General features: G+C 37.7%; 1 long non-coding RNA gene across 2 annotated transcripts in view; it reads left to right on the top strand.

The window, feature by feature from the left end:
- The first annotated feature begins 3,235 nt into the window (after positions 1-3,235).
- LOC120435387 overlaps positions 3,236-7,610 on the top strand; it is a 46,113-nt gene continuing 41,738 nt past the window's right edge. For both annotated transcript variants that reach the window (XR_005609695.1, XR_005609694.1), the window contains exons 1-2: positions 3,236-3,283; positions 4,130-4,186. This is a non-coding gene — a long non-coding RNA (uncharacterized LOC120435387). The remainder of the gene's footprint in view (positions 3,284-4,129; positions 4,187-7,610) is intronic.

Below are 7,610 nucleotides of genomic sequence, written 5' to 3'. Positions count from 1 at the left end.
TCTTTTGACATCGAAAAGCACAAAGTCAAAACAAATGCATGTAAGCTGTTTGAATAATCAACATGTAACTTTCATGGGGGTGGGGTGAAAAAGCTGTAGGTTATTGAGGAATTGTCCCTGCTGCAGCCCTGGCCTAAGACCTCCATGTCTGTGGATCAGAGTACACTAATTTGATTTCACGGCATGCTGTTGAAGATGCATTAATCTTTCCCAGACCATCATATGCCCCTGAGCAGCTGTAGAAAGAGGGAGAGTGAGACACAGAGAGGAAAGTGGGGTCAGAGCGACGTGCCTCCCATGCTAACAATGTTCTCCTGCCAACAGAAGCGCATCCCTCTAGGCAGGCCATGTAAACAGTGCACACCATCTCTAAATCACACTCACACCCTCAGAGACTTTCTAGACTCTCTGTCCTTTTTCCATACATCCCTCCCCCTGTCTGTAGGCTCACACAAGAGTTCAGTTGACTTGTTTTGGTGATACCACAAAAGTTTTCTTGTCACCTGTCTTATTTGCTTTTTGTTGTCTGAGTTCAATTAACTGGGTTCATTCTTTTAAAAAAAAATCTGGAAAGATTTTATCACCTCCCTAACATTTCACTAATCACTCCACCCATGAGTTTATCTTTTAAAGATGCAAGTTTAAATTTTTCATGGATGTGACAATAGTGCTGATAGTATTAGTATTCCATACAGGACATCTCCATCTCTTTACACAGTCTGGACCCTATAGGTTGGCCCTGAGACAGCTCTGTGCGGTGATAAATTGTGTCACATAATCAAAGCTAATCCATAGCTGCAAGGCAACTCCTATTATCTTATGTTACAGCAAAGTGGAAATAAAAAGCGCTATCAATGAGCAAATGTCCCCAAGTCAATTTTGGTCAACAAAAATCAAAGAAAACAGAAAAAAAAAACCACAGAGAGGGAGGAGATAAAGGGGACCACCACAGAATCTTTCTTGCTGTTAACCTCCACCCACCTCCTGTCCCATTGGCCTACCCAACTGTCATCTCACTCTGGGGAGCAGCACAGCTCTGCCAACAGCTTTCTTGTCTTGTTCTATTGATCCATTTTAACACGCAGTGGTGAGCGCATCAAACGCTGTGTGCCATGCAGGATCCATACCCCCCTCCCTTCACGGTTTTCAAAGGAAATGATGAAGGCATGAAAATATGAAAATGCTCTTCACAGGGGTCTGTGAAGGAGGCAATTTCCATCATGCCCATGTCTATTTCCTATGTAGAGGAAAATAACACATTTCTCTGATGTTTTCTGCACACAGAGCAGCAGTGACTCTACTTCTGCTGAAGCTTACAGAGAGAGTAGAACAGACTGGGGGAGTATTAAATTACTGAGGAGGCTGACATTTTTTTTAAACTCTTTATTTGGTTTACACCCCTGGGGTATGTAATCATAGCCACAGCAAATCCTTGGATTGGCTTATTACCATATTCATATATCATGACTTATTTGTTCACATAAAACTTTGTGGTTGTCCAAGATAAGCATTTTAACTGGTTGTCTGATTACAACAAAGTGTTATATACTGTACTATGCTTTGGAAGGTTAGAAAATGCTGTGGAACCACCGCGGGTATTTTATTTTTAGACATTTTTCTTTTTACTTTGTTGTAGAGAAATAAAAATAGCAAGTTGTAAAAAGTAAAATGTGACCCACTGCAGATAAAGCTGACTTGTTGAGAAAAGACTTGTGTTTGTCATCAAATTAAAGGTGCTGTATGTATTTATATTGAAAGGTTGCTCAATGTTAAACAGTTATTTTCTGTCCCAAGTCACATTTTCCTGTTTCCAGGCTGGTTTTTGATGTCATTCAGCTGTCTCTTTAGAGAGTCTCTGTCCCGTGGATAGAATCCAACTGCTTCGTCTTGGACTGCAGCTGGTCTGGTCTTGTTCTGCTTTGCAGCCTCTTTGTTAGAGTGGCCCTTGAGCTTGCAAGCAGGACATAAACTATCAGTTCTACATGATGGATGACAAACTCACTTGGGAAGCACTTTAATGAAAAATCAAAAACAAAGAAAAAAAGCTATTGAAATGACACCTTTTAACCCCATATCTGCTCTGCTAGTGCACTATTAGGATCTAATAACTCAGACAATGAGAAGACCCCTCTATTGTTCCCCTCTTGCATATTGCAAGTATATTTATGCAAAAGTACAAAATTGATATTTTTCAGTCTATCCCTTTAAAGGAACCTTACACTTTGATGGATGGATGAATGGAAAAATGGGTGATAATTCCATACCTTTACATAAAAAAAATCACTGTGTGACTTTGGTTTAACAGAATTGTTTCCTAAGTAAAGATTTTAATACATTCTCAAAAACTCACCATTGGTCTTTTTAAATAACCACAATGCCCTGGGGGGATCGTGCTGTTGTCTGGGAAAGTGAAGTATTCACTGGATAAAAGCTATTTGCATGAAGGAAATGTACCAATATTAGAATTTGATGAGCTGCACTTGCTTAGTAAATAAATGAATTAATCCTGTCTATTGTCCTTGTGATTTATTCAGCTAGTGTCCTCACTGGAGACTAGAAGTTAATTAAGATCATAGTGAAGGATGTGGTTCTGTCTAGCTACTCATAAAGATATTGTGCGTGTGTGGAGTAGCAGTCCTCGGTTTGACTGCAGTTTACACGTACACTTCTTTTATCAAAGATTTTCTTGCTATTTGGAGATAATAGTAATTTGATTGTAATAATTGAATTAATCATCACCAATTGTACATTGCAGCAACAGTAAAAAAAAAAAATAAAAAAACCTCCATCCCAGTGTGATCAGTCATATCTGATCTGACATATCTGTGGGAAAACAGTTTTTCAATTATCACCTAAAAATTAGTTTTAATGAAAAATAGCTCTCATTATTTTCACAGATTCAATTCTCCTGCTCAGGTGACCCCAAAATATAAAAAGATACTTAACAAAGCCAAAAAACTTGAACAGGCAGACCAATAAAAGAGTTCAACTCAAAAAACTAAATTCAAGATAACAATTAACCAAACTTCAAACAAACATAAGACAAACTGACCTGCTGAAATGACGAGGGAACTTAAATACTGGCTTAGCTAAACCAAATGTCACACAAGGGGGAAAACAAAATGGCTGCCATATAACCAACTAATACAAAACAATTAAACAAACTTGAAACACCCCCCAGGCAATGAAGCATGTAGTTTCATCCAATGAGGCTGTCAGCAGTACAGCTCTCCAAGCCTATTGCCACAACTTTCCCCACCCAGGAAGGAGAAGCCAACTCCAGGTAACTCAAACAAAGAAAGATGTATTAATATAACATAAAACAGAACTTTGACCTTGCAGTGTTAATATGTGTGCACGCCATATAAACATTGGAAGGTGTAATGAAAAAATAGATAAATTTAATAAAGAAACAATATTGGACAATAAGTAGAATATATTTAAAGTAGTGACTGCAAAGCAAACTAAAGTGAAGCAACTAATGGTGAGGTGTGGCGCTTACTCTGTGTGGCTTGCCATCACACCACCCCTCCCTGAGCCTGGTTCTGCTGGAGGCTTCTTCCCGTTAAAAGGGAGTTTTTCCTTCTCACTGTCACCAGTGCGCTTGCTCATTGGAGTTTTTTCTGTTTTCTTTGTATTATTGTGGATCTTGGCCTTACAATATACAGCGCCTTAAGGCAACTGTTGTTGTGATTTGGCGCTCTATAAATAAGTGAATTGAATTGAATTGAATTGAACTGAACTCATTTATTCAAATCGTTTATATTACTTTGGAAGTAAATCTTAAGTAGATGTGTATGACATTGGGTGGGGGACAACTTACACAGCTTACCTCAGTTGCACTTCCTGAACTTATGGCTGTTTCAGCTCCTGCCCAAAGCAGGTGGACACTTTTTACCAGAGACAATGAGTGACTCTATATAACATGATCAGCCCTGCCCATTGTTGGTGCCTCACTGGCAGATGTGTATGTGAATATATATGATTGGTTGTTTTGTAACTTTTCTACTCTAAATCTATCCTATTTAAAAAAAAAAAAAAAAAAAAAAAAACTTGTTACAAATATAATGATGAAGGCCACAAGCAGAAATAGATCTGTCATGCAATGAAGTTCTTTTTCATACTACAGGTGTTGCTGGACCTTTGATTTCTTCAGATCTCATCTTCATCTGCATGGACCTTGGAAGTAGGTGAAATTGTGCCAGAAGCCTCTTTTTTAAGTATTCTAACTAAAAGCATTATCTTTTAGCAAACCTAACCAAGCAGCTCTCTGTCATAATCTGTGATGACCCCAGTGATATAGCCAAAGAGAAAAACAAAACATGACTTTTGAAATCCATCAATTTTACTTTTTGTCTACTCCTTAACAGTACTTGGAAGAATAAATTCTAAAAAAGACAAAAAAAAAAAAATACCATTGATGACTTGGCCCTCATGGGGTTAACCAAGCAAAGGGAAGCAAAACCTAACAGTAATTGAAACACCCGGCCTCCCTATGTGGATGTTGGGGCTCTTTCAAAGAGGAGTGGCACAGATGCCAAAGGGCAGCGTTCAGCATCTAAAGGAGCTTTAACAGAACGGCAGTATTTGACTCCCTGAATGATGAAGGGTTGGCTTTTTTGTCGGTGCCAGCTGAGTAAAAGCCCCAAACCTGCTTGATAGTACAACAGCTACTTCTGGGGGCTACACATGAATATGTCAACAGACTCTTCCAGCCCATTTATTTGATTTATCCTCCTTTTAGCAAATACTGCTTATTTATTTGTCTGTTTGTTTGTGTTTATGGAAATTAACTTATAAGGATCTTGTTTATTTGAAAACGTTTAAGCAAGATGCTCCATGTAAAGGATGCTTGAGTCAGTAACCCAACAGCAATTGCAATTTTATTTATATGGCACATTTTGTTATATGTAAACTCAATGTGCTTAACACAGATGATAAAAAAAAACAGTGTAGCTTTAGAATGCCTTAAGGCAGTGAAAACTGGAAAAAACAAAAACAACCCCCGTCTTACTATGTCAATATGACAACAGTATAAAATCTAGAAACCCTGAGTAAAAGGAAACAGTATTATTAGCCTGATTATATGTAACTGCACAAGCCACCATCATGTTGTTTGAATTAACATGTACAGAAAAAAGTCCCGATCACTGTGTGATCACTGTCACATGTGGCCTCTAGTGCTTTAAGTTTGTTTTTATAAACTGTTTACCTTTACAGCGATGCCACTTAGTTGTCATAAAAGATAAAAGATATCTACATCTTTTTCTCTTCCCTTTATTTTTTTATTTCAAAAAGAGCTTTAGGTAATAAATGAACTTATAGTATCTAAAACCTAAAGCTGCATGCTCCCATAGGTCCTCATTACTGCTTGAATTTTGTATGTCTTGTTTTTTGCTGTGCAGAACTCACCAGATCCAATAAAAGATGGGCCCCAAGATGTTTCAGAACATTACAGTATATTTAATTCATTTTTTTTATTATGAATATCTGTTGGTACCACTGTTGGCCGTGTCCCCCAGCAGCTATTTAAACGACTTAATAGCCAGACACAGCAGCTATATTTCACATATATTTCTTTCCTGTGTACTTACAGAGGCAAGCAGTAGAGGCACAGCAGTGATTGAAGTGAAGCCCTTAGTGGTGACAGTTCCAGCCTTGATATTAATGGAAGCCCACATAATTGCGCAAGCCATTAAGGAAGTACAGATGCTATCAGGGAGTGCACACATCGTTATTTCTCAGTGTAACACCTCATTAATATTTGTTGTGTTTTAATTTTTTTTCTCCACCTCCCTCCCACTTTGAGAGGATGAAGGGAGGACTGGATGCTGTGCAAGATAGAAAATGACAGCGAGATGAATCTTCCTGACTCCAGGCAGATGTTTCCTGTTCAGCATTCAAATTAGAGGCACACCTTGATGAGAGCTTCAACAGGACACCCAGTAGAAATATTTTGGTAGATCATAAAATAGATGTAGGCATCCTCATCGCATGACTGAAACTTCCCTGAGTATTTCAAAGGTCAGATGGCTAAGAGCGAGGTGTGATCTATTCAGAGCTGGCAGAAACAGCAGCATCCCTCTCTAACCTTTTACTACTCAGGTCATTGTTGGGTTTGTTGTCACCTCCGGTCTTTTTACAGTCTCTGGAAACATCAAGTGTTGGACCTGAAGTGTTGAACTGGCAAACATGGCCACGCTGTAAATATTTTACTTGCAATGTGTCGCTTGTTCAGTTTAGCTGATCTGAATCATGATGCACCTTTAGTAATTAAGATGCTTTGTTGATACAGATTCGCTCATGCAGATTTGGTTATTGAACTAGAGCAATGATGTTGGAGAAGACTAGCTGTTGGCCTCCATGTATACCTGAAGGAGAATGATCTCAAGAATAAAACTAGGTCTGATTTCAATTTAAGCACACTGCCACACTTCCTGTATGATTTGTGTGTATATATCAGTTAGCTAATTACCCCACATCATTTAGGATTAAATATTTAATAAATAATAAATAATATTTAGAACATACCTGTTCAAAATGCCAGATATACAGTAGATGAAAAGCTCTCTTTCCAAGTACTTGCTAAAATTGTACCAAATAGACAATAACCATGGTTGCTAATTAACCAAATACATATATTCCTGAATCAATTTAGAATAGCGTTAATTGTAAATTTTTAATTCCAGAGATCATGAAAACTGATCAAACATAGAACATTAAAATAATTCCAATCTAATCCAATGACAAGGTGTCCAAATATATTTGAATATAATGTTTTCTGTTTTATATCCATGTGGGCATCGATTGATGGATTGACCTCAATGTCATTCATCTATTCTATTGTTCTATTTTTTGTTCTTTTCTAGTTTTTCCTGTCGAGGAAAAAGCCCTTCCATTTACCAATGTCACAGGTATCTGGATCCAAAATCGCAGCTGCTCCAGGATGAAAATTTCCAGTTTGGCTGTTGCAGAATTTCAGGGTAGCTCTCGTTGACTTTAATCGCCACGGCTTGGTTGGTTTCTGTGTTATGACATTTGGTTACAAACCAAAACCCCCTTCTCCAAAGAAAGCCTCTACCTCGTGGTGCTTTCCCAAAATGTTCCCTTCAAATATTTCAAGCTCGTTTGACTTGAAGGATGGGTTCACACTAAATCTGACCCTAATCAATTTAATATGAGTCAATCAAAGAAAATTTTGTTTTGGAGAATGTTGAAATTATGAAACTGACAATTACGAAACTTTTTGTTAGTGTATTTATTTATTTTTTCTTTTGCATACCATGTCGAGCTTTTCTGTATATGGTCATGTTGTAGATTTGGGAGCAAACAAGAAATCGATTAAAATGTTCTGTTTTATTTTAACAATCATTAACTTCATATATTCATATTTATACAAGCAGTGCTTTTATACGTGTGTGTCATTAATAACCTTTCTGTGTGGAGCTTCAGGAAGCAGTTGCTGGTAAATGTGAGGTGGACATCACATTTCTGACTTTTGGAGTACCATTGAATCCCTGTACCTTCTGCATCCCTTTGTAGTCCTATCTATGTTCTTAAAACACACCAACACAGATGTACATGTCTTCCTTTACATGCACACACTATTG

This window comes from Oreochromis aureus, linkage group 20 (genome assembly GCF_013358895.1).
Source record: "Oreochromis aureus strain Israel breed Guangdong linkage group 20, ZZ_aureus, whole genome shotgun sequence".
Classification (NCBI taxonomy): Eukaryota; Metazoa; Chordata; class Actinopteri; order Cichliformes; family Cichlidae; genus Oreochromis; species Oreochromis aureus.
Note: the sequence above shows the minus strand (reverse complement) of the source record. Positions and strands in the feature narration are given on the sequence as shown.